At 45.5% G+C, this 26,784-nt stretch overlaps 1 long non-coding RNA gene across 1 annotated transcript in view; it reads right to left on the bottom strand.

Annotated features, from left to right (window-relative positions):
* Positions 1-3,919: 3,919 nt before the first annotated feature.
* Positions 3,920-26,784, bottom strand: part of LOC140712429 (uncharacterized) — a 32,452-nt gene continuing 9,587 nt past the window's right edge. The window contains exons 2-3 of the long non-coding RNA XR_012094066.1: positions 12,176-12,335; positions 3,920-6,645 (exon numbers count right to left, since the gene is read on the bottom strand). This is a non-coding gene — a long non-coding RNA (uncharacterized lncRNA). The remainder of the gene's footprint in view (positions 6,646-12,175; positions 12,336-26,784) is intronic.

The following is a 26,784-nucleotide window of genomic DNA, read 5'->3' on the forward strand; positions in this document are numbered from 1 at the left end:
TACCAATCAATCAGTTGTTAGAAGATCAAACACATAATTTTTCTACCTTGATAACTACATCTTCATCATCATGAAGGCAAGGTTTGATTTTAGAATTCTGAGGAGTTGCCTCTCAGAAAAAAGCAGCACAGACAGCCAGGCTGCAGCCTACCCCCTTCACACCTCACCCCACTTGGTTTTTTAGTGCACACACGTGTGTGTGTGTGTGTGTGTGTGTACCGGTGTGTATACCCACCAGCCCCACATGTCCACGCCCCCACCCAGTTCCAGCTGAACCATCACCCACAGAAGAATGAGGGACCCAGGGAGAGAGGCCCACACAGACCTGGAGGTTGGCTCAGGGTTCCAGGTGTCCGTTACTCTAAAAGAAGGGGAACAGGATCCAGGGGAGGCCCATCCCCAGCCCCAGGGACCCAGAGCCTGATGAGACAGAGCAGGCCCCGCCCCTGCCCACCAGGGCTCCTTGCTGGCCAGTGGGAGGTGGAGGCCTTGGAGTTATAAGGAGCTGTCAGGATGGTCCCACCAAAGCCACACTGGCTTTGGGCCCCTGGGATCCTGACTATGAGGCCTTTCTGAAACCTCAGGTAGGCTGACAGACAGACAGACAGGACTACAATCCAGGGCTGAGTGCCTTCCTGGAGATGGGGCTCTGGGAGGGGCTGGGAGGGCTGCCTGGAGGAAGGGCTGTTAAAATGCAGCTCTCTGGGCCCTGCACCAGCCCTTCTGAATCAGTGGAGCTGGATATCTACTTTTTAACAAGACCCTCCTTCCTAAGGATTCTAACACAACACTAAAGTGTGAGAAGCACAGCTTGGAAACATTTTGTTTTATTCATGCAGTCAACAGATATCCACAGAACATCCCCTCCCTCAGCACTGTCAGATTCCTGTCCCCTGCAGCCAACAGAGAGTCAGCTCTTCCCCACTGCCTACCAGGAAAGACGGGGGTCTTGCTACCTTCACTAAGAACCGTATGAACAGTTCAGCTCTTCCCCACAGAGTCTCTCCCTCCTCAAGTTTCAATTCTAATTTTACCTCCTCAGGGGCACCTTTTCCAAAACGGCTGCCATCTCCCGGCCCTCACCACCACATCCCCTCTCCTAGCTCCTTCTTGGCCTTTACCACAGGTGCACATTGCCATGCCTCCCCCTCTAGAATATAACCCCTTCCCCAAGGCCAGGGCCTGATATGTGGGAATCATTCCTTTACTGCAGTGTTGCTGGGATATAATATGCCTGTAAACCTACTGAGTATTTGATGAATGATGAATAAGGCCGCTACCACTCAGCAATTCATTCATTGCCTCTTCCCACAACGGGACAATGGGGCAGGTGCCTTTTGGATAAAGAGGGAAGGTGTAGGTGGCGGAAGCCTCCAAGCTCTGAAGACCCTGCATGGCTGTCTGCCCGCCCCTCCATGAAAGGGGCAGCTCTCCCAGGAAAGCAAGAGAGGAAGAGGGGGCCAAGAGAGCTCACAAATGGATGTCTTCCCTTGTGAGGAAGGATTCAGGGCTCAACACGCTTCCTGGGGCTGGGTCTGTACAGGTAGAAGGAAGAGGCTCAGTTGGCTCCAAGGCTGGGCCAGCCCCAGCCCTGCAGCCTGGCGGTGTGCAGGCACCCTCACTTCAGAACATGCTTGTATGCACTTGCTATTCTGGCACGCCATGAACTGTTTCTTGGCTGCCTTGTTAGGAGATTAAGCTTTCTCTACAAAGACGAAAAAGAAATCTCTAGCAAAGGCCTGACTAGCGCTGACCCCCAAGGAGGCGGTGGCAGTAACTGATGGGCACTACATTTGTCTAATTAATCTTCTTGTCAACAAAGTTGTTCTTTGCCAGTGCCAGCTCTGACATCATCCTGCAAGCTTGCCACACTGGTTCATATGCAGTTACAAAGGCTGCCTGTGACCCAGCACTACACTCCCCAACCACCCCCAACACGCTGCTGCCTGGAAATGGGTGGATGAGAACAGAGATGTCACGCAGCTGCTGGCTTAGAAGGGGCCCTGGGGAATCACAGGTTGAATGAAAGGCGGATAAAGATCTGGGAGATTCAGGGGATCCCCAGGCTGGAAGGAGCCTGGTTTCTAAATAGGACATGATGCCGACCACCTTCTTCAGGTTAAACTTTGGAAAGTTCCATTTGCCATGCAAACTACTCTTGCCCAGGATGGGTTGCCTCAAGAGTGACCCAGGAAAGTTTAGGTGGTAAAGTTGCAAAATCAAGTGCCTTCAGGGCCCAGGCAGAGATTTCATCTTCAGTGCCCTGGGATGAAATCTCTGGATGTCCACGAGGCTGACCTGGACTTTTGGGATTGGGAGGCCTTGTGGTCACAAGGTGAGTCCAGGCCTGAACACCAGATACAAACGTTCAAGAAGACTGTGCAGATTTACGGGCTAAGTCAGAGTCCCTAGTAGCCATTTCCTACCTTTGTATGGGGCTTTTACAGTGAACCATGGTCTCATCCAGGCCTTCCCCGATGAGGCCACACAGGGCCTCCCTTCCGATTTTATCTTTAGTCCCTCTCCCTGTTGATTTCCTCCAAGCCCTCATCACTGTCCACACTCACCCTGTTTATTTCTGCTCACCAAGGAGTCTGTGAATAAAATCTGGAGGAGGGGGTTCCATGAACTTGGACAGGGAGACATTTATATCATTATTTTCACTAATGTCTAACTGAGATTTTACAGTTTACTCAATTATGAAAATAGGCAACATGCCACAGTGTATTAGCAGTGTCTGTGACTTTGTCTCCAACAGAAATCACAGCTGTTTTTCTACCACATCGTAGTTGATGCAATTATCTCAAAATATCAGTTGGGCTCATCACTGTTTTGAAATGACTGTAGTTAATAGATTGGTCTGTAGATCCCGTTACATCCTCTATCAACAAAGAAAATATACGACTATAGCACTGCTTAAAAATATTTTGATAACTGCATATCAGTATAATCGGTTTGTTTCATAATCCTGTGTATATTTATGCTTTTTCCAAATATTCTGGCCTCATGAGACTGACAAGAAAGACGGTAAGCCATCTTTTCCGTTCTTCTTTTCTTTCTTTCTTTCTTTCTTTCTTTCTTTCTTTCTTTCTTTCTTTCTTTCTTTCTTTCTTTCTTTCTTCTTTCTTTCTTTTCTTTCTCTCTTTCTCTCTCTTTCTTTCTTTCTTTCCTTTCTTTCTTTTCTTTCTCTCTCTCTTTCTCTCTCTCTCTCTCTTTCTCTCCCTTCCTTCCTCCCTCCCTCTCTCTCTCTCTCTCTCTCTCTCTCTCTCTCTTTCTCTCTTTCTCTCTTTCTCTCTTTCTCTCTTTCTTTCTTTCTTTCTTTTCTTTCTGCTATTTTTGAGACGGAGACTCTCACTCTGTCGCCCAGGCTGCAGTACAGTGGTGATCTCGGCTCACTGCAACCTCCGCGTCCCGGGTTCAAGCGATTCTCCTGCCTCAGCCTCCCGCGTTCTCTTTTCTATCCTTAGTCCCGATCTTGGGTTCCGGCACACCGTAAATGCTCAAGACAATATTGTTGACGGAATTAATGAAGGAACCACTGAACAAATGAATTAAATAAGCGAACTGAACAAATGAACGTGAGCCTTAACATGGCCGTGCCCATGTCCATGGACCCGTGTATTCTGGAAAGTGCAGAAGGTTCCACCACCCTTTGCCACCTGAGCTTCTGTCTCCGCGACATCCCCACTGCCCACCAGGAAAGACGGGGGTCTTGCTACCTCCACTAAGAACAGTGCGAACAGTTCAGAACTGACCAAGGCGTCCCCGCTAAGACTCCATTGGCCCATTGCTTTTGTTGCTGCAGCCACACGGAGCCCAGTCCCGGAGATAAGGGGATGATCCTGAAGGGACGCAGTGGTTCCGCCCATCGCCGCGTCCACAGGGACGGAGGCGCGGCCCCGAGCTGGCCACGCGATGGCGCTGTGCACCCGGCCGCGGAGCCCCTGCACGTCCGGCTCCCGCTCGCGCTCTCGGGTCTGGGTCCGGACTCCAGGCTCGGAGTAGGGGTTAGGGCTACGGTTCCCGGCTCCGTGGGGCGGCGGGGCTCTCTGCCTGGGAAGGAAGCTCGCTGGCCGCCTCGGGCCTCGCTGCAGCCCAGCTAGGTTAACCAATCAGCAGCCGCTCAGTCATCCATCCGTTCCCTATCAGCTGCGTGGGGCTGGGGACCATGCCTAGGGCGGGAGGCGTGGGAGCGCAGGGCGCCCCGGGTCCGGATCCGGCTGGAGGGGCGAACGAAGAGGGTTCTCCATCCCCTGGGGTGAAATCTCTGGGCCCAGGCTTTGAGACTCTCTAACTCGCCATGCACACCCCGTGTCTGCAGAGGGGGCCATAGTTTAGAGGCCAAGCCCGCTGTCGGAAGGCAGCCAGACGGACTTGAGTTCCAATTCCTCCTTCCTTTCTGTCATCACTCTCTTTTGAAAATGAGGATGATAAAGATCCCGACCAGTTGGTAGGATTGACGGAGATGGGGCAGCACAGGGCTCCTAAGCACAGTGCCCCGCGCCGAGTCAGCACCGCGGGGCGCATCGTCTGCATCCACGTGGGCTCGGGCAGGTTGACCCGGGCTTATCTCCGCAGGAGGCACGAGGTCCGCCCTGTACTTGCGGCATCGGCGTGTGGTGGAACTGAACGAAACGCCTGCGGAGCTGCGCACGGTGCCTGGCACACCGCTAGCAACCCTTCCCTTCCCTGTTCTGCGCCTGTCCCGTCAGTGGACAGGAGGACACCCCGGGCCTCCGCTGCCTATCCAACACTACGATCACCCCAGGGCCTAGAGGCTTATTCCCTGGAGATGAGACCCACGCCGAACCAAGGTCTCCCATTTTCTAGGGAGAACTTGGGCAGCCGGGAATGCCACCCTTGGAAGGAAAGGCAAGAGGGAGGTGAACATTCATCCCAAGGCCGTTAAACATGGGGAGAGGCATTGCTGGAAAACTGTTTTGGTCAGAAAGAAGCTGCTTAGTAAACCCAAGAGGCTCAGTGGAAACCCAGCCGCGGTGCTTGAGGAGGTGGGGAGGCTCCAGCTCGCTCCGTTCGGTGTCTGACGTCTGCCCTGCGTGAGTCCCAAGGCTGTGTCCCTGCTCGGTGTCCCTGGCCCACCGGCCCTCCGGCCTGTCCCTGTGCGCGGTCACTGGGGCGTGCAGACCCGAGCCGGCCCTCCCTGAGTGAGCCAGGGACCCCAGAGTGTCGATAATTAAGAGATACACGTCAAGAATGTAAATTCCTGTGGTTCCCAGCCTAGGAAGGGTTCATTCGGTGCCTCAGGACAATTACAAGCCGAGGGAGACTGAAAGAGCCAGTGTTACTGTTTAAAATGTTATCAGTTTAATGAACTACTTATGAAGTGTTAAATGCATGCAAGTGTAAACTGCAACATCTGGGCTTGTGTTTTATTTGTAGACTTCAAACTGGGCGCTTGGTGTTTTGAAAATGCCAATTAACGGTGTAAAATCAGAATTTCTAATGGGAGGAAGAAGATTTTTTTGTGATATCTCCCTAAACTATCTCAAAATATCTTTAAAACACACACATTCACACACAAACAATGCAGCTACAAGGACTAAAGGATTTTAATTTAAAAAGTGGGAATTTGTTGCCCTCTTTGTTCTTCATTATATGTATTGCTGGAGGAAAGAAGAATTTAACATCAGAGGTGTCACCAACACAAATTTCTCAGAGGTTGTTGTAGGAAATTTGTCATTTCTACCCATTTCTTCCAGGCCAGAAAATAGTTCGCCTTCAGGAATATTTACTGTGCTTTCTTGAGAAAAATTTCCAAGCTACCCCTTGAAGCAACGAAGTTGGATTTGGAACAAGTGGAAACATTATAAAATTGCTTATTTTCTTCCAAAATTTGTATTTTTCTTCCTTATTTCCTGTTAAATCAGTGCCACTCATTAGCAACCATATTTTTGCATTATATACTCAGCAGAATTTTTGCTCCGTGACTGCATTCCAAATTAAACTTTTACATTTCCAGGGAAAGTGTAACAAATGTCTAAATCAGTCAGAAGTTAAACTAATGAGAGGAAGGGAAGAAAACTCAACTTTCTTCTTCTTGTATGAAAGCGATTGCTTTTTATCTGTTTCAAACTTTGCGGACACTTTTATCCCTGGGATCTTGAAACGATCATTCCCAAAGCAAGAAGTCTCAGGAAAACAAAAAGATGTCTAAATTCAGCATTGTTGAAGAGTTCCGACAAATGCTGGTTTCAGGAAACAAAGGCAGACACTTTGAGGATTTCATTGCAAGATTTGGATAGGGCTGCCTGTAACCAGTGGCCCTATGTTGGAGCTGGAAGGATGTCCAGGCTGGATGTCACAGGTTGTATGGTGGAACTCCGCCATGAGATAGCTTACCCAAGATAATTCGGTGATAAGGTTGCAAATAGAGACTTTACCCTTTGCTGAGTGTTCCTTAATGGACAGCTACCAGTCTCATTTATGGGTGCCCCTCTGTCAGGGTGCAGTGAAGAGAGCTAAGTGCAAGTTATTGCTTTCTGGCCAATAGCACATGATTCTCTTAATAAAAAGAGGGTGACCATACATGTTAATTTCCTGTCAACGTGTCCCAGCAAGGCCCAAGCAGTTCCTTCACTCTGTCCTTCTTGCTTCTCCATTCCAAAGCAAAAGGCCACTGTGAGCCTGGAAAAATCAAAAGATCAGTTTCTTGGAAGAAAGTTGTAAACTTGACCTCTTAGAGGGAGATAGTGTTGGCTGTTCAGGTCAACAGGAGTTATGTACACACCAGGTCTGCTGTAGCCTGGACTGTGCCTTTGAAGACATTTTTAGTAGCACAATTCAGCCCAGAAGATTTTGAGAAAGAAGTATATTAAAAATATTCTATCACAATGAGGAGAAAAAGGTGAGGGGATGGTATTTTAAAGCTTCAATAGCCAAATTAAACCGTGAACAGATGAATCAATATAACAGAATATCTCAAACACAGGCCCTAATAGAAGTAATATAGACAAAAAAATTAGTATGTGGTAAAGATCTGTGAGGAAAGGGAGATTAGTCAATAAATGATGTCAAGACCAATCATATGGAAAAAATTAAAGGTAATCCCTATACCAAAATAAATTCCACATGCATTTAACACTTATGTGCAAAAATAACATACAAATGAAAGACAGGTAAACTTCAGATCTTGAGAGTAGGACCTTGTTGATACAAACACTTAGGAATAGGTTAAAAAGTAAAAGATGATTGAGTTTGACGACAAAAACATTAAAACTTCTAGATATCAGTAATACTGGAAAGATGTTTGGATAAATGTCAGAAAGAATCAATTTTTATGTAAAAGTTTATTGCAAAACAATGAGAAAAGTGCTATCCTAATACTGTTAAATTGGACAAAGAACACAAGGAAATAATAAAAATACAAATATTCAACAAACAAGATTTTCAAATATCAAAAACAAAATAAAAATTCATTTTGCCCATCAAATTCCTATACGACATGCACCGTTACACATTGCAGGTGTGACTTTCCACCGACAGAGACTTTGTGTAATTGACTGAGGGCCTAAAAGTGGTCATATACTTTTGTAATTTTTTTCTATTTCTACAAATGCTCTACAATCAGATAAAAGTACAAAGACTTATTTTCAGGGATGCCCACTTTGGGGATTAAACATTTTGAGAAATAAGCTCTCTAACCAGTAATGAGAATTGCTACCATCCAAATGCTAGAATAATATGCAGCCATTAACTTTTTAAATATTTAAGGATGTGGAGGCATGATCATGATGTCATGCTAAGTGCAAGACTTTGGATATCGAAAGGTATGTATTGTATATAGTAAAGAACTAAAAAAAGAAAAAATCCAAAAGTTTTCAGTGGGGTTAGTGAGAATTGGGTATAATTTTCTCTTTTTATGTGCTCATTTTTTCCACAATAAGATACATAAATTTATTATAGAAAACAAGTTATTGAAAATAGCCTGACCACCTCTGTGTGATCTCCCCACACAGACCCTGTTGGCAGCTGGTGGGGGCAGATGTTTTTCCCGGGCGGTGGTGAAAACATGCTAAGCAGGAGACACGGCTGTGTTCTCACGCAGCAGTGGGCCTGGCACTCCCATTAGCTTCTTGCATGTTGGTTCTACATTCATCCAATCCCTCAGCAGCCCACTAGGGGAGGAGAGTCTTCAAAACCCTCAAGGAGCTGTGGCCTCACTTGCCCACAGCCATCTGCGGATCTACCTCTCCACAGGTGCAGGTCTTGCTCCCCTACATTTTTCTGTATTGCGTAAGATACTGTCAAATTAGGGGTCTCTTAGGTCTGGGAAGATGTTTCCGTGCTCTGTCTACTATGAAGTCAGTGGGCCTCATTCTGTGTCTTAGCCAAAGATAGGCAGATAGACTCCACCAATCCCAATGCTTCGTGGCTCTGGACTCTGTCACATAAATTGGAAAAAGAACTTTAAAACATCCTCAGGAGTGCAATTGGCCTTCAGAGCTGTCCCTTTTAAAGATTTACTCTAGTGCTGTATATAGGGGTGTGCTGGAGTCCGCTCACACTACTCGTGAGAACCAATTGTGTGCATCTCTTCTCAACTCTTGTTTATCACATTAGTAGCTTAAGATTGGCCATTGTAGGAGCTTTACACCACAGAAATGGCTGAACGCTACAAATCAGGGTGGCTTTTTTTTTCCCATGGAGAAAAATTTACAAGCACACCAATGGCTGTACTTAAAACAACATTTTATTGTCTCCCCCAGTTTCTGTGGGACAGGAAATTGAGAGGGACTTGATTAAATGGTCCTGTGTCTCTTATGTGGTTGCAGTCAGAGGGTGTGGCTGGAGCTGGGAAAGGGGGAGGGTGAGCAGCTGGGGGTTGACTGGGAATCTCTCACACTTTGTTGTCACGTGGTTTCTGCATGTATGATAGCTTGGGCTTCCTCACGACATGGCGGTCAGAACAGTCAAAGTGATTCTCAGGGCTCCAGTTAGTTTTCTGTTCCCATGGCAGAGCTGAATTGCTTTATGAGCTGGCCACTAAAGTCTGACAACATTACCTCCACTGCATTCTGTTGGGAACAAGTGAGTCAGAAGCCCATTCTCATTTAAGGGGAGAAGAATTACACTCCACCTCTCAATGGGTGAATGGTAAGTTTCTCGAAAAGCATGTAGGATGAGAAGTATTGTTTTGGAAAATATAATCTGCCAGAGAGTTTAAAAATATACTTTGGGATTTGCCTTTCAAGGCTACTGGACATTGTTTTCTAGATATTTGGTGGTGTGGCTACCTTTCCACTGTTGAACATGTATTTGATTTGTGAGAACAGACAAAAGATATTGAAAGCTGACTCCAGCAAACAACGCAGATAACTCTGCAGGATGACAGTGGATCCGGAATAGGAAATGTTATAATGGTAACAGCCAGCTGAGACCTGACCAGGGCCCAAAGACATTTCCAACTGGATGAAGGAGCCCTTCTCAACTACATCTCAGAAATAAATGCACAGCCTTCTAAGGGGACTACTGTGAAAGACAAGGTGTTCTGGGCTACATTTTACAAAAGCACCATGTTTTACTATGAAACCTGTCTCATTGCCTTGTAGCCCCATTGTACTTTTCTTTGGTAACCATCAAAATATTTCACATTGTATTTGGCACATGATAGAGACAAAGTAAATATCTGAGTGACTGACTGATATAGCTAAGCCAGGCTCTGGTTCAACTAGGTCCTTAGGCATTAGCTGGACTTGGCCAACTATCAACAGAGAAGGTGACCCTTTCTCATCAAAACAGAAATTCTAATATGCTTAAACTGGAGGACTCAGGGTATGAATACAAATGTACATTTCTCTTGATACACACTCTTTAGTTCATCTCTTTCTAAACTTCATAAATCTATTTCCTACCATCCTTGTTGACAGGGCTCATAGAGGGGAGGGGTGGGAACCATGGATGCTACTCCAGGGTTCTTCACGGCCTTAAGGCAGACCCAAATAAACCTTAACTGGCTTATTTCTGCTGAAGCCACTAAGCATCCTCTTTTAGTTCTTAGACCCCACTTGACCAATTATGCACCAACCATCAAATATTTACCAGGGTCCTAACCTAGTCTGCCACTGGGATAGAGATGCACATAAAAGTTGTTGTGCATCTGTACTTTCTCATTAATTAAAGCTCAGAATTTCCCCTCCCTGTCCCCAAAACTAAAACAATCCTTTAGTAAGACTCATTATTGTAGACTTATTGATGCTGAGATGGGACGGTGGAGACATTTCCTGTTCACCAAATGCCATATCCCCTTTCCCAAGCATATTCACCAGCCTCCTTGCAGATAGGTGGGGCCGTGTGACTAGTTCTGGCCAATGAGCTGAGAAAGAAAATGATACATGAAACCTCTAGGGTTCTCCAAGAAACTTCCAGGTTGATGCGTGATTCCGGGTTGGGTTGGGATATCCAAGGGTTCTGTTCTTCCATGGTAATCGTAGAGGTCATATGTTCCCAAGAATGTAGCCACAAGATGCAGGAATCACCATTAGTCTGGTTCTTTAAGTGGCTATGTAGAGCACTAGCTCCCTTGAATATCCCTCAGCCCCTGGCCAACCCATACTGGGTTCCATTAAGACACTAAAGTTTTAGGAGTAAGTAGTTCTTGCAGTATAGCCTCGCCTAGCCTGACTAATACACATGGTCCACAACTAAAGAGCAGGAGCAGGAGTTGGCAAGGGGCTCATGAGAGGCTAGCTGAGTGGTCCTATCTACAAAGCACGCCACTTAGCTGGTCCAGGTGTGAGAAGCTACTTGGCTAGTGGGAAAAATTCCACCTAACTTTTGTTTTAGGAAGACTTAAAATGAGACCCTCAATGGCCAATAAAGGACATTTCCTTTGGACACAATAAATATTTGATATTTGACATGATTGTTATTATGGCATATATTTGTGGGTTCAGGATTATGATCATGTGTAGAGAGTCTAAAAGTCAATTTCTGATGAGCTAGGTGAACATTTGGCATTCTGAGAAGAATATGTAAACATCACGTGTGTGTGTGTGTGTGTGTGTGTGTGTGTCTACGTATCTAGAAAGTTCAGATGAGTTGAGAATATAATAAACAGGAATTTTTAATCTGTCCATTTTGTAGCTGGCAACCCAATGACTACACTAGAAGCTGATATCAAATAATGGGAGATTTTCATAAACTAAGTGAAAGAGGCCACAAAATCAGCCCCCAAAGGAAGGTCAGTTATATACTAAAATATTAGGCAGTGAAATATAGTTGTTAAAAGTGCATTTTGGCCAGATGTGGTGACTCATGTCTATAATCCCAGCACTTTGGGAGGCCAAAGTGAGCAGATCACTTGAGGTCAGGAGTTCAAGACCAGCCCGGCCAACATGGCGAAACTCCGTCTCTACTAAAAAATACAAAAATTAGCCAGGCTTGGTGGTTTATGCCCCTCATCCCAGCTACTTGGGAGGCTGATACATGAGAATTCCTTGAACCCAGGAAGCAGAGGTTGCAACGAGTGAGAATCATGCCACTGCACTTCGGCCTGGGTGATGGAATGAGACTCTATTTTCTTATTTTATTTTATTTTTATTTTTTTATTTTTTAAAGTATATTCTTTGAATTCTGCCTGAGTTAGAATCTTGGTTGCACTCCTCTTCAGATGTATGACCTTGGGTTAGTTATATAATCTCTATATGCCTCAGTTTCCTCATTTGAAAAATATTGATGTCATATTATTAAGGCAATTAAAAGCAATAACTCTGCATTAGGATTATGTTTGGCTGTTGTAATAGCATATCTCAAATAACAACGTATCTGAGTCACCATGGGCTTCTATAACAAAATGTCATAGACTGGGTGGTTTAAACAACCGATATTTATTTCTCACAGTTCTGGAGGCTGGGAAGTCCAAGATCAAGGTTCCAGCAGATTTAGTTCCTGGTGAGGACCCCCTTCCTGGCTTGCAGACAGTTGCCTTCTAACATGGTGGAAAGAGAGTACTCTAGTTTTTCTTCCTCTTCTTATAAGGACAGTAATCCCATGATAGGGACTCCACTGTATGACCTTATCTAAACCTAATGAACTTCCAAAAGCTCACCTCCAAGCACCATCATGTTGGGGTTTAGGGTTTTAACATATGAATTTTGGGAGACATAATCATTCAGTCTATAACACGGTGGCTTAAAAAAAGAAAGATTTCTCTTACCCTCAAAGAAAGACCAAAGCTAGGCAATGGTATGTAGTCCACAGTATCAGAGACCCAGGCTCCTTCTAAGTTGTTGCTGCTCCACCATCTTCAACAAGTCGCTTCCACTTAATGACCTAAGATGGCAACCGGAGTTCCAGCCATCAGGTCTTCGCTCCAGCTAGCATGAAGAAATAAGAGAGAAACACAAGGCAAAGGGTTCATTCTGTACATCTCATTAACTGGAACTTGGTCCCACGGCAGCACCTAAATGAGAGAGGCTTGTAGGCTTGTAGATGTGGTCTCTATACTGGGAAGCCATGTGCCTAGCTTAAAACCATGGGTTCTATAATTAAAGCAAAGTAGCAAAGCAGTTATCAGAGTATATAATTTGTAGTCTGCTTGAAACAGTGCCTGGTACTCAGTGAGCAGACAATGTACATAAACTATTAACTCTTATCAGAAGTCCGCCATATTGGATGGAGCTAGTCATGCTTCAAGCACATCATAGGCCTCATCACCATGCTCAGAGTATTTTTTGACTGAGTTTCATGCTCAGGTTGAGTAAACAGACTGCCCTTCTGCTTTAACAGAGTAGCTACAACAATTAAAACATTAAAAATAGCTAAATAGTTGTTAAAAGTGCATTTTGGCCAGGTGTGGTGGCTCATGCCTATAATCTCAGCACTTTGGGAGGCTGAGGTGAGCAAATCCCAGCACTTTAGGAGGCTGAGGTGAGGTCAGAAGTTCGAGACCAGCTTGGCCAACATGGTGACACTCTGTCTCTATTAAAAAATATATAAAAATTAGCCAGGCTTGGTGGTTTACATCTGGCATAGAATAGTTAGACTGAATCTTAGGTTCCCTGAGAGAGAACTTAACTGCACCTAAATGATGCTTAGGGCATTGGTGCACTGTGGTGGCAAGAGGAGCCCTGGAGGAGCAGTTGGTCCAGGGGACATGCTCCTCCGGCTAGTGGGAAGGTTTCAGACAGATGTGGCCAAGTGTAATGCCAATGAGAACTCCTCTGGTTCTTCTCAAGGACATATAAGGTGACATGTCATGGTAGCTTATCTTCCCAAGCTCATGGGTGAGGGCAGAGGGAATAAGAGGAAGTAGAAGACAGATGAGACTTGGAGAAAGCCTTGGATCTGGGAAAAACTGCCACTCACAAACCTTGTCCCCAAAGCCTTTGGTTGCCAAGACTTCATGGGAGCCACTAGCCCCACCCTAGGTTTACACGACAAATGAGGGAATGACTTGTGGTGTTCTAACCTCTTCCATCTCTGACTCTCTGGTTATCTTCCTGGAAGCAGAGGCAGGAGAGGCCCTCTATGCCCCAGGCTAGTCAGCTATCTCTTAGGGGATTCACCCTATGAATGTTTTATTTTTATTTATTTTTTTAGGACAGAGTTTCACTCTTGTCGCCCAGGCTGGAATGCGGTGGCACGATCTCGGCTCACTGCAACCTCCACCTACTGGGTTCAAGTGATTCTCCTGCCTCAGCTTCCCAAGTAGCTGGGATTACAGGTGCCTGCCACCACGCCCAGCTAGTTTTTGCATTTTTAGTAGAGAGAGGGCTTCACTGTGTTGGCCAGGCTGGTCTTGAACTCCTGACCTCAGGTGATTCGCCCACCTCGGCCTCCCAACGTCCTGGGATTACAGGCATGAGCCACCATGCCCAGCCCTATGAATGTTTTGGATCCTGTGTTTCTAAACCAGTGGTTCTCAAAGTATGGCTCTGGAACTTCTAGGTTCTCCAAGAAACTTCCAGAGGGTTTACTAGGTCAAAACTATTTTCATATTATTACTAAGATGTTATTTGTCTTTTCACCCTCATTCCCTCATTAAGTGTACGGCAGAGTTCTCCAGTGGCTGTGTGTATGTAACGTCCCAACAGAGTCCACCTGTCTTCTGTTCACCCAGACTTTAAGGAAATTTGCAGATATATAAGTCAATCCCACTCTTCTCAGCTGATATTTTTGTTTTGAAAAATATAGTTGTTTTTCACCAAAATGCATTATTTAAGTTAACATGTAACAAGTTTATTATGTTATTGTAAATAAATCAGCATTTTATTTTTTAGACCTTCATCCAACGATCTATCAAGGAAATTTTTTTTTTTTTTTTTTTTGAGACAGAGTTTTGCTCTCATTGCCCAGGTTGGAGTGCAGTAGCACCATCTTGGCTCACTGCAACCTCCACCTCCCGGGTTCAAGTGAGTCTCCTGCCTCAGCCTCCCAAGTAGCTGGGATTACAGGAACGTGCCACCATGCCTGGCTAATTTTGTATTTTTAGTAGAGATGGGGTTTCTCCATGTTGGTCAGGCTGGTCTCGAACTCCTGACCTCAGGTGATCTGCCTGCCTCGGCCTCCCAAAGTGCTGGGATTACAGGCATGAGTAACTGTGCTCTACCTCAAGTAAATATTTTAAATGTTTATAGTTTTAATTTCTAAATATGGCAAATAGCAATAAACAGAATCCCTATTTTTAAAAAGCTCTTTTGGGTTCTCTGCAATTTTCAAGATTCAAAAGGGGCTCTGAGACCAAATAGTTTCAGAACCACTATTCTAAGCAAAAGAATTTTTGTACAAATTGGTGTGTCAGTACACATTACTGCACGTGCACACATACGTACATTTAAAAGTATATTGTGACCACATATCTTTTCATACCTCCAGACCAAGGATTAGCAAACTTTTTCTGTAAAGGACCAGAGAATAAATGTCTCAGGCTTTTTGGGGCTGTCTGGTCTCTGTAGGGACCACTCAGCCCTACTGTAGTATCACCAAATCAGACACAGATGATCGCTAATAAGTGGGTGTGTGGTCATGTTCCAATAAAATTATTTATGAACACTGAAATTTGAATTTTGTATAACTTTCACTTTGTATAATTTCACAAAATGTTATTCTTCTGCAAATCTTCTTCTTCCACATAAATGCATTTATAAGTCAGATAACATTCTTGTTTTCTACTTTTTGACATGGGAAATGTGATTATTCATGCCATGTCACTGCTTTTCTCAGTGCTATCAATGGCCTTTAGATTAAGTGGGTGGTGAAGGTCAAGGGAGTCATCAGAAGTTTGCTTCTCTGGAAGGGGACATGTGAGCTGGGTGCTTATGCCTCAGAGATGTCTAGGAGGAACCCAGCCAAAGGCAGGCCTAATGAAAGAAGAAACTGAGAAATGCATTATGCTGAACTGGGATCCGAAGTGTATAACAACCTCTAATATTTATTTTCCCACTCATTCAACACACACTGTATTTATGCGCTTACTATGTACCAGGCATTAAGAGTTAAAAGATAAAAGGCTTGAATTCTATTTGCCAAAGAGATTTTCTGGAAAGCTTTTGGGAAAGGATGTCCACGAATACAGGAGGCCTGTAACCCACAGGCAAGACTGCTGCAGTCTGAAAGATTCGTACACCTAAGACACATACAGTCACTTCTCATCATCTGTGGTGGTTATGTTCAATACAGGCACTCTGAACACCGAATTAGCATGTCCCGATTCATTGCTCCCAGGGGAAATACAAGGCTTGGTTCCTGTGAGCCTCTGATCATGCTATTTTTGTCAACAGATCAATGCATAACCATGTTTTATGCGTGTTTCTGTATGAAGACACCTTATTTAATGTATACTGTTGACTCACTGATATTGAACTCAGTGTCCATGGCACTATAACGTATGCATGAACAAGCTTATCTAACACATAAAGTCTCTCTATAAGGCAGGAAAGACCCTTCTTGCGCTTAGGAACGCCAGATGGCACTTCAGCACTGTGCCTAGGGGCCATTTTAAACAGCGAAATCACCAAGAAAAAAGCACAAAAATGAGAAAAATGTTGCACTAAACAGAGCATGAAAGGACACTTGCTCATAGTGTGAGAGCTGAACGTGCACATATGTGTTCATCACTCTGCGCTTGTCTGTGAATGACCGTGAACATGCTGCAAGTGTCAATTTGGGGGTTACAAATTAATTTTATCAAGTAGAACAATTTGCCAACATGGAATTTATGAACAATGAGGATCAATTATATGTATTTTTGGTATCAGAGAAGAGCTCACGTTGGAAACTGGTACACTTGTTCGGGAGGGAAGCTGGGTTGTGCGCACCTAAAATCTTTGATGCTGGGAGTTCAACCTTGCAGATTTATCTGGAGAAAATTATCAGGCAAATGAGTGAATGACTGTGTGCAAGGATGCTCATTTATAATTTAATGGAACACTATGCAATCATGAAAATGCATTGATGAATACTTATTAACAAGAAAAGTTTATGAAATGTAAAGTGAAAGTACAGTCAAACAATACACACATCATAGTCCCATTTTTGTGATTAATATATTTTATTTATGATGTCTAAAACAGATATATTTAGTTTATAATCTAGATATATTCAATTTCTGAGTAGAAAAAATTCTGAAATTATATATATTACTAAGGTACCATGTCTGGGAGTTGGGATTATAGACGCATTTAGTTTTGTTCTTTGTACTTTTCCGTGTTTTCTAAATTTGTTTACAGTGAAAGAACTGCCTCTATAATTAGAAATATATTGTTTCACAGTGAAGCTTTTTAAGGTTTTTATTCTATGCCAGACACAGGGCTAAGTTCCTTAACTCTTGAATTTTTATTAAAATTCTATGAAACAATCACTTATATTTCACTATTTATAATAAAAATAGAAAAAACCCTCAAGATTCCCTAACCTCATTCCTCAGATTTGGAAGGCCCTCGAAGGCCAGCTCCCGCCGACACATCTTGCTGCCATTCTGGGAACCGGAATCAGAGGTGGAGACTCTGGCCCCAGTCCTCACTGCTCAGAAAAGTGCTGAGGTCTGAGTCTTTCCAGCCAGGGCAGAATTCCTGGGGCTTGGCCACAGGGACAGGACTAACAGATTCAGGCAGGAATTTTGTCTGTCTCCTTCTCTGTTTTTAAAAGAAATAGGCACTGCCTGGACTGGGTTGAGCCTTGTATTATCTGGTTTTCTTCAAAGCCGGAGCAAAGACGAGCTGCTGCTATTCAGTTATGTGGGACTGTCTGGGGAACGGGGTTTCTGGGAGAGAAGGTACTCTGCCCAGAAACGACTCAATTGTCAGCAGGGCCCATTACTGCACGAAGATGAGCTTAACAGATGTCAGCCCATCGGCGTGAGAGTTTCTGCTTGTAATTTACCCTTTGGAGCATTGCGCTATCCCCAACTTGTATTTTTCTAACAGTCAACAAATCAAAAAATGACCAAAGGTGATAATGGGGACCGAGTTTGGGCTCCCACCCTTTCCACATGGCACCTTTCCTAGCACCAGTCTCTCTAGTGTGACACTTGACGAATCCCCGACTCTCCAGCTTTTTCGTTTTACTCCATTACTTAAAAACTGCAGAGCCTACTGGATTTGAGGCCAGAAGACTTGGATGCAGGTGCCAGTCAGCCACATCTGCCTACGTGACCTTGACTAAGTCACTCATCCTTTCTGGCCGTTGGGTTACCCATTTGGAAAATCAGTTCGAAAAATTAGGTCATGTTTTGATTTGTCGACTTAAAAAAATGCAGGTTGGGCATAGAGCAAAGGGGTCCCATCCTGGAGATTGGATCATACTCCTCCCTGCAGAGGCATGTGTCTGTCACGGCAAAACCCAGCATTTGGATTTTGTGATGTTGAGGCACAATCAGAGGACAAAATGGGCTACTCAATTTCAGCATCAAGGAGTTTCGCCGGGAGGCATGGCTGTAGGCAGGAGCAGGGGGACCTTCCAAAAATCACATCACACAAGGGGTCTCCTGACCTACACAGAACAAGGCATTACCCCCTGAGGGTGGCCGATTGGAGCTCCTGGGATCACGTGGCAGAATTAGGCATGGTTTATGGTTCTTTTCAAGCAGCCAAATTCTCTACGAGTGGTGTAAATGTCAGTTTCATGAAAATCCATTCTAAAAGCCCCGATCAACTTTTCAATCACCTGGTCCCCCTTTCCGCCCAGTTCTCCTGAGAACCCGAGGCGATTCTGAGATCAGAGAGCATAATTACAAATGAACTGGGGCTCTGGGGATGGCTTACAGCTTAATTAGCTCCCGTCCCTGCACTGTCTCCATTGCTCGCCTCACGCTCAGCTCAGCACCCGAGTCCTCACTGCCAAAGAATTCAGGGCAGGAGCCTCTTGGCTTGTTAGCATGCTCTCCTCCGTCCCTCCTGACACTCACATCTAGGCTGCAAGTAGGCTCAGCTGAGGTGACAGAGAGTCCTCAGCGGCTCTCGCTGCCTCTGTATGTGCATCCGGAGCTGGCCGGGAGTTGGTGCTTGTCTGGACCGGCCCGGAGGTGAGGTGCACCATGGAATGTGGAGTGGCGGCGGCTGCAGTCACTGCACCTGCTCAGCCCAGCCCAGGTCAGGAGGCTGCGGGCTGCAGGTGTGTTTCCAGGGGCGTCTAACAGGGCAGGGACCAGGCATTGAAGATACCTGGAGTTAAAGGGCGCTGTCCGATACCAGCTGGGGGAGACAGGGGATTGGGAGAGGTAAAGGCTGGGATGGCCCCCGGGCAGAAGTCACCCTGGGCAGCAGGAGCTTCCCTCTAAGCACAGCCATGGCCCTATGGCTTTGGGCTTGTGCAACATTAAAAGGAAGAAACTACAATTGTACCTTGAGGGTTCCTCTCAAGGATAAGTGCAAACCTGTAAGCTGATTTCTCGGTCCTCATGACTCCCTGGTGGCTTAAGGCTTGGGCTGTCAATGAGTTTCCAGCTTGGAGTGTGTGACTCTACCCTAGAGGAAACTCTCTCTCTCTCCTGGACAGGGGGAAGCCTGGAGGAAGAATCTTGAGGGCAAAAAGAAAGGTCATTAGCTGGGCAATAACACCTGTCCAAGAAGACAAAGGGAGGAAATAGCAGGGCCGCCTGCTCCCCAGCCGGATCCACCCTCACACCATCTGGCTGCCAGGGGGGTCTGCCTAGGCTTATCGGACCAAAGACCCTACAGAAGGGTTTAAGCCTTCCTCTGAGACAGGAAGTGGAAAAACAAAACTGCAATAATGTTGAAGTGAATGTCTCCAAAACATAGTATTACCTCTGAAAGTCGAGGTCACTCTACTTCAATCATTACATAAAACTGTGTTCTAATGTTTGCCGCGGATGTATTTCAATCTGTTTCATATAATAGGGAGTCGTTTCCCCAAAAGCAAGTGCCTGAGGCTTGTAAAGCTCTTAACATAGACCTACCCCTCCCAAAAGAAACCTGCAAAGAGATGGAAGGAACATGAATCTGTTCAGTCACAAAAGTACCAAGGCCTCGCAGGGACCACAGCCCCGGTTCGGCGCCAGCCACATGTCTCCAGGAAAAAACTTCACTGTCAAAGAGATCCTCAGCACTCCCGCCCTCAACACTGCACTCCCCTGCTAGGTTCATGGTCAGAACCTGGCGAGGAAGCCATGCAGCACATGCACAGAGAGGCCGGTGCCACAGACTTAGGCCTTCCTTCTTCGTGAAGGATGATTAAGTGGGAACATTCAAGGGAGAGAATGAGAACTCCATCTATCTCCTCCTATCCTGGATCAAGAATTCTCTGTTCTGCTTGCTCTCCTTTACTGAGAAGTGCCCTGTCTGCTTCCCTGGGCTCTGAACCGTGCTGCATTTTGGTTATATTGTTAGGAAACCACGGTTTCTGTGCACATGGTGACGCCACAGAGACAAGACACTTTCTACATTTGTACCTTAAACAGGCATTCACTGAATGCCTACCATGTGCCTGGCAGGTGCTATTTTTGAGGTGCTCAGAGGGTGGCAGGGAGATAATTTTGGCACAACAAAATTCCCCAAAGTAGGGGAAGGTGCAGAGTGTGGAGAAGCCTGGAGAATGAAGGATTAATTCTGGCTGAAGGTAGGGAGGCCTCACAGAGCAGGCCAGCACCGAGCCACGTCTCCAACGATGGCAAGGGTGTCCTGGGGCCACACCTGAAAGATGGTGGGGACTTAGTGGGGGAGGGACTGAAGGGCTGGAGAGGATCCAGGCCGGAGAAGTGGATTGTAATTCAAGGGAGGGACACTTCATGCCACCCTGAGGAACTAGGAGAGCACCTCCTAGTCTATAGGAGCTACTGATGAAGCCCAACGAGGAGACATTTGTTTCTGGGCTGCAGAGTAGAAAATGGAAGGGAAAGGAAGGAAAACAGAGGCCTCATCCACTGACTGCTTTTTAGCAACATCATTGCTATGCATCAGTCACAGCCAGGACGGGGTCACACCACTGTTTCACCCTTCCAGTGTACCCCTGGCTTGCTTTGTAGCTTTTCTGTCTAAAAACCAGCAGTGTTTTCATGAAGGCCAGAGATGGGTTTGGATCTAGATCCAGAGCCAGTTGGAAACCCCAGGCCTTGCTCCTCACAGTGTGGCCCAGGGACGGCAACATCAGCATCACCTGAGAGCTTGTGAGAAATGCAGAGTCTCAGGCCCCACCCAGACCCACTGCATCAGATTTCCCTAGCTCTCCAGAGCCATGGGTGACTTCCTGAGGATTCCTGGACCAAGAGTGGTCACTCCCTGGAGCAATGTAAACTGAAGGATGGACCCTTCCACTCCCAGGCTCAGGCCACACAGGACAGGGCAGGAGCGAAACCAGGAATTCCCTCCAGGTTCTAAGCAAGGCTTCAGCTTCAGTTTTCCAATATTCCAGGTGGGAGGCCCGCCAGAAAGGGCTCAGTCACTCTCAGGCACAGGGGCATCAGACACACCATCAAGAAGCAAAACAACCCAGGAATGCAGGTGAGCTCATGCCGCTGAGCAGCAGTCATTCATGCTGCAACAAGTTACATGTGTTTCATAGAGGAGGAGGCCTGTACAGGTGGAGTCACGCACCCGTACCTGTCAGCACTTACATTATCCATGATTATCCGGATTTTCTTTCCATTTGGCCCCAGAGAAGGAGCTGCCACACAAAGAGTTCAACAGAACGAAGTCACTGGCCTTACTCTTGGATAGAGCAGTATCCACAGACGTAAAGAATAACCAGTCTAATAGTGTGTGTGTGTGTGTGTTTGTGTATAGGAGACATGCGGGTCAGACCTCAGGGCTGCTGAGATATGATGTACCCTAAAGGGAACATGCAGAGAAGCTCTCTACCTTGCTGATCTGAGGGTCACAGCGTGAGAACAACTTTCTCATCATGTTTAGGGCCTTGAGAATTTGAAAATAATAAAAAGGAATAGTTTGAATTAAAATTTATGGTTGAGTCTGCCTGTCTGGGAGGAGCTGGCTTAGTGGGCAAGGCTGACGCCAGCCAGGCTGCAGGGGCTGGAAGAAATTGGACACCAGCAAGGCTGTGAGGAGGGACGACTCTCCCATAGACCTGTGCGGTGGGCCCTCTTGGCCAGCCGCTCCCAGCTCTGGTTGCACACTGGATGCTCCTAGGAGAGCGTTTACAAAATGCTGATGACTGGGCCACACCATAGACACGGTAAATCTGAACCACTGGGGTTGCGGCCCGGTGACTGAATGATTTTTAAAGCTCTCCTGGTGATTTTAATGTGATGTCAGGGTGAAGAATTATTGGCTGAGGCCAAAGGCTCCAGGCTGGAGGAGAGCGGGCAGGCTCTTTGTTTCTGCTCCTGGGTGGGTCTTCCCCTCTACCAGGCAGGCATACAGGCCTCAGTGGGTGCAGGAGGGGTGCTTTCTAACATTTAACTCCTTGGGAATTTTACCAAACTATGGATAGGGACAGCGAGTGTGACAAATCTGTCTGCAGGGCTATGGAGTCAATTCTGCAGCAGCCCCTGTCTCTGCTAGCCTCTGAACACTTGCGACGGACACTTACAATCTCCACCAAGATGCGCTTTTCATTTTTCAGAGAACGTGTACACCAATGATCTTATTTTATCTTGTGTATTAGTTTTCTATTGCTGATGTAACAAGTTACTGCAAAAGTCATGGCTTGAGACAACAGACTTATTGCCTTAAAGTTCTGGGGCACTAAAATCAAGGTGTTGGCAGGTTGCATTCCTCCTGAAGCCTCTTGGGGAAAATCGGGTTCCTTCACTTCTCTGTGTTCTAGAGGCTGTTGTGTTCCTCTGCTGGTGATCGCCTTCCTCAAATCACTCTGACCTCTATTCTGTCTCACATCTTCTCTGACCCTCCTGTCTCTGTCTTCCAAGGACCCTTGTGTTTACATCAGGCCCACCAGGATAATCTTCTCATCTGAGGATCCTTCCCTTAGTCATATCTGCAAAGTCCTTTTGGCCATGGAAGGTCACATTCACATGTTCTGGGGATTAGGATATAAACATCTTTGGGGGAGCCATGACTCCATCTCCATGCCCTGACAACAGCCACGTGAGTCAGCTGTGCGTTATTATACCCATTTGGCAGATGAGAAAACTAACATGTAGCCAGAGACCTAGGTTTTAGAGAGCAAAGGTGAGACTAAATTCTTGTTATCCTCCACCTAGTTGTTGCCCTGCCCTCCTGTGGAGGTGGTTATTCCCACATACTTTTGTTGGACAGGTTCATGGGCACTCAGTTACTGATACAAAATTACTGCCATCAGGTTGGGTGTGCATCGCCATGGGCCCAGGAAGCCAGTTTCTCTCTCTGGGTTGGTGCCCATGGTTCTGGACATCTCTGATCTCCTTGACTAGGTCTCTGCACCTTTACACACAAATGATTACCACACACTTCTCTTCCATGGCATTTGTCAGTTTATATACCTCTGTCATTAATCTCAGCCTTTCTCTTTCAATGGTAAACTCCATGAGGACAGAATACATACTTGTTTTGCACTCCGGCACCTTGTAGAGTGTGTGTGAACATTTAATAAAAATGTGTTAAACGAATGAATGTTTGCCAGCAGTCGAAGCCTTACAGATAATAAGCAACTGCTCCTTTGCCTTGTAGAAGCTGTGGCTGATTGCTTTGGTGTTCCCATCTACTCACTTCTCTGTAGGAAGACTACGCGTCCCTTTCATTGGCCTGTGACTGCAGGGGCTGCTTCCTGCTCCACTGCCAGGCTTGGCCACTTGACTTGCTTTGGCCAATGGAATGTGAATGTGAATGTAACAGAAGCCATGTCTGCACAGCTCTTAGAGCAGTTTCATGGCTTTGCTCTGCCTCTTATTCTTTTCCCTTTCCCAAGAGAATACAATATCCAAACTATAAGATACTTTTTTGGCATGTGTCCCAGAATGAGAAGACATTAAGGAGTGGAGCCATCATGTTCACTTTGCAGCTCTCAATATGCATGGGGTTGAAACTGTTGTTGCTGTAAGTCAGGAAGATTTGGAGGTTTTCATTATTGCAGCATAACTTAGCACATTCTGACAAATACAGAAGTCATTACTGGACCACTCAGGGCATATCCAGGTTTCCTTCTTCCCCAGTGGTGACCCAGGTTACAGCCCTGGCTCTACCACTTGCAACCTGTGTGATTTTGAGAAAGTCACATCACATCTTTGGCTTCAGATTTTTATACCAATAGATAAAAGCTTCTTCTGGCTTCAGATTTTTATACCAATAGACAAAAGCTTCTTCTGGCTTCAGAATCAGCATATCTGGAGATCTAGCCTATTATTCGACACTTGACCTCTGTCCTTAATGAATTATCTGCAGATGGTATATGATGCCAGGGAAGTTGCCCCAAATTTTTAGTATGACAGTTATGTATTCTTGGGCAAACTTTTTTATCTCTCTTTTTGTTTCTAAAAGTCTTCTTATTTGTAAAAAGGACATTTATCACACAATGTCGAGGTATGTCACCTAGCTCACAGTATGTACTCAATAAATTTAGGTGTCCGCCCCTTTCCCTTAGCTACTTGATCAGATTACATCTTTTCAAGTGTACTTTTTTAGCATCCTGTATGCCCTAAACTTGGGTGCTTTGAGGGACGGGGTGAAAATCCCTGGAAAAAAAATGCACAGAAATGTACAAGATGTTCATAGCAGCATTACTTCTAATAGCCCCAAAGTAAAAACAACAGAAAGGAATATTATTTAGCCATAATAAAGTAATGATTTATGCCACAACATAGATGAACCTCGAAAAGATTATGCTAGAGGAAAGAAGACAGTCACAAGTGGCCAAACACTGCATGATTCTATTTACATTAAATGCCCAGAATAGGTAAGCCCAGGGGGATAAAAAGTAGATCTGTGGTTATCTAATGTACTGGGAGGCTGCAGAGTATGGAGGGGTTAAGTGGGAGCGGGAGGGTTGGTGGCTAATGGGTATGAAGTTTCTTTCTGAGGTGATGAAACTCTTTTGTGGTTAAATAGTAGTGATGATTGCATAGCTTTGTAAATACACTAAAAACCACTGAATTGTACACTTTGCTTTAAATCATGTACTTTAAAAGTATGGAATGTGTGGTGTGTGAATCATATCTTAATATTGAAAAAAACCCAACAACCTCAGAGGGACGCAGAGTGATGAGTCCCAGGGGCTGCTGGCTCAGCTGGAGGAGCATTGAAATGCCAGCCCTTCTTCTCAGCCTCGTCAGTATTATCTTGCCTTGCTCTCCTCCTAAATCTCTCTTCTATTCTGTTGATGCCGCATGCTCCAGCAAAAGGAAGGGTCTCTTGTTGCTTTGCTCAAAGGAAATGGTTAGGAGTTTTCAAAGATCATTTTATTAAAATTTTTAAAAGAGGCTGGGTGTGATGGCTCATGCCTGTATCCTAGCACTTTGGGAAGCCAAGGCAGGTGGATCACCTGAGGTCAGGGTTTCGAGACCAGCCTGGTCAACATGGCAAAACCCCATCTCTACTAAAAATACAAAAATTAGCCGGGGCTGGTGGTGCATGCCTATAATCCCAGCTACTTGGGAGGCTGAGACAGGAGAATCACTTGAACCCAGGAGGTTGAGGTTGCAGTGAGCTGAGATCACACCACTGCATTCCTGGTGTGTCCAGCCTGGACAACAGAGCAAGATCCTATCTCAAAAAAAAATTGAAGATGTAGGGAATAAAAATATAAACACATAAAAAGATGGAAGTGTTCTGGAGATCATCTTCTGTACACTGAAGTAACCACAAGCACAGGCCAACTCTGGATCTTGTGTCCTTTCCATCCCCTCAGCCCTGTCTAGGGGAACCGGCCCTGGAGTCCCATGTGGAAGCTCTGAAAAATTTCCTCCATTCTCCCTTCCCTTTCATGCTGGGCCTGAGCCCTCGCTGGTCGTGGTCTAGTGGGAATGGATGGCAATGGGTTGGTGGTCCTCTCTGTATAGAACACCACTTTCTTCCCCTGCAGACCCAGGGACCAAGGCACTGGTGAGTGGGAGAGGGGGGCATTTATGAAGACTTTTAGTCCTTCCTTCCATTCCCCATTCTTCCCCCTTCAAGAGAAGGAAGGGTCATTTCCTTACAACACTGGTCGATGGACCCATTGCAAAGCACCCAGAAAATCATAACTTCTTCTTGCTTCACAGAAGACTCTCAGCCCCTCCCTCCCATCTTTAATCTATAGTTTCAAAGATCACCAACTCAGTTGTTAGAGTATCCTAGTGAAATAGAGAGAAATAATTACTCTTCTCTGTTTTTCACTTGGATGATTTTAGATTTTAAGATCAAACAATCTTTGCATGTGCTTTGTATTGGTTGGAGTCCTATTGGCCACTATTACATGACCAACTTGAGCTGATAGGATGAAATCCCCCACATACAAGAGAGTGGATGGGTAGCACCTTGGGACCCCTCCAGGGACCATCATCACCAGTGGGGTTGGGAAGTGTTTGCTTTTCCTCACTGGTCCCCACTTACTTCTGAGGGTTTGGCTGGCATTATCCAGAGAGACCTTGGGATATGGGAACATGATTTGTCTACTTCTTCAGAGCCTTAGAAGCTTATTTACAAAGCCCTCCAGGTCCAGGGTTGAAAGGGCTCACAGAAAGACATAAGATGTTCTCAAAACAATCCAAGACCCAGTCAATATTTATAACCCAGGGCTTTAACTCAGGTGGCTTCATGAGACTATTTGAGCTCCACTTAACTACTGTACATTGATCATCTATGGGAGCCCTTTTGCCTGCTGGCTCCTTTATCTTTATTATACTGTGCAGTTGGGAATACACTTGACTCTCAAAGGCTCAACTTGTACCTTTCAAAGGAAAAATTTCTACCTTATTTTTAAGCCCTATCTTGTTCCCCTGCAGTCTGAATAAACATTACTCAATAGCTGGAGTTACTTAAGCATCAATCATTTCCATTTCAAGGAGAAGGTAAAGGGAACAAAGATGTAACAGCACAAAAAGATTGAAATTTAACCTCCACTGCTGGGTGCTTTCCAAGCTTGTTCAGATTAGTTCGTCAAAAAGAAGCCCCAGAGAACTGATGTTACCTCAAGTTCACTGAAATTTTCTTTCTCTCAGGGATTACACTTGACTATGAAGCAAGTCATCCTGGAAACCCCAGGCAGGCGATGAACTTGGCTAGTGAGCAATTTGCTTTCTGTAAGTGACTTCCACAAACCTTTTATGTTCCTCTTATCTTCAATGCACCTTCCCTCAAATGGGTCTCTCGCCTGGCCTCCCCCATACCTCTGTCCAATACAACTCACAGTTCATGGCCTTCCATTCTCTCTCCGTCTCTCTCTCTCTGTCTCTCTCTCTCTCTCGATTCTTCCTTTCCCTCCATCCTCCTCTGAAAAATA

This window comes from Chlorocebus sabaeus, chromosome 9 (assembly GCF_047675955.1).
Source record: "Chlorocebus sabaeus isolate Y175 chromosome 9, mChlSab1.0.hap1, whole genome shotgun sequence".
Taxonomy (NCBI): Eukaryota; Metazoa; Chordata; class Mammalia; order Primates; family Cercopithecidae; genus Chlorocebus; species Chlorocebus sabaeus.